Raw genomic sequence first — 1,130 nt, 5'->3', positions numbered from 1 at the left:
AATCTCCAAATAGTATAAAGAGAAGTGATTGGGCAGCATAGAGTTAACTGGACAAGCTGCTTTGGAAAGTCACAAGCAAGTTGGAGGAATGCCACGAATTTCCTTGCACACAAGGAACCGTGTGGAGGTGTCAGCACACTGACTAACACAGCAACCTTCATCTCGACCTTGTAATTCCAAAACCCAGAATGTCCTTGAAGATAGTCAGTAGCCTTATCAAGACTTTATACCTAGATAGTATAGGGGGAAAATGTTTATGACCTGTAAGTAATCACTGTGCTTCTGTTTCTTATGCTGTAATTGTTTCTCAAGGCCAATAAAAGGAAAAGCAAAGGGGCACTCGGGGCTCTCACTCTAGAGGTGCTGAGCCCTCTTCTGTCTTTGAAATAAGCATTCCCTGTGTCCGTGGTTGCTTTCCGGTCTGAACATCAATGTACATATGCATTCCTTATAACAATTTCAGAACATTCCTAGCTATATTTCTCTGCAACAATCACTTGTTATTCCTGTTTCAGAAAGCAGGAAAGTACATCTTAATAAAGTGAAGTTATTTGCTCAGAAGCAGAGTGTTAAGTGGTGGCTGAGTCTGTGTACCTTGAGGGGTCATACATGCCCATTTAATGGACTTAGTTCCTTTACCATGCCATGAAATGAATTTATAATTTTCTTTCTGTCTGCTTTAATGTTTTATGTTATAGGATGTCATCATGTTCCAACCCGAGAAAACCTTAGCTTTTTTAATTCATAAGAGTGTTGCAATTTACGGTACCATTTTGAGTATCCTGAATTGATTTCAGTGTGCTGTGATAATGAATGAAGATCATCTTTGGTAGCCACATTTATTGAGCATTTGTTACATGGTTCCAATACCAATTGTTCTAAGAATTACTATATATATATATGTGTGTGTGTGTGTCTGTGTGTGTGTGTATGTGTGTGTGTATACTATACATATGTGTGTGTATATTTCATGTGGTGGTAATAGAAATCCTGTGATATAGGTATTATACATATTGTGCAACTAAAGACACTGAAGTTCTAAGAGTTCTGTGTCATGTTCAAGGACACAGAGGTGAGAAGTGATAGAACTGTAATTTGAGTTCAGTTTCATAACAATCTTGTGATATAGC

The sequence above is a fragment of the Nannospalax galili genome, unplaced genomic scaffold, assembly GCF_000622305.1.
Source record: "Nannospalax galili isolate Female #2095 unplaced genomic scaffold, S.galili_v1.0 scaffold290, whole genome shotgun sequence".
NCBI classification, from domain to species: domain Eukaryota; kingdom Metazoa; phylum Chordata; class Mammalia; order Rodentia; family Spalacidae; genus Nannospalax; species Nannospalax galili.
This window is presented reverse-complemented; position numbering follows the sequence as displayed.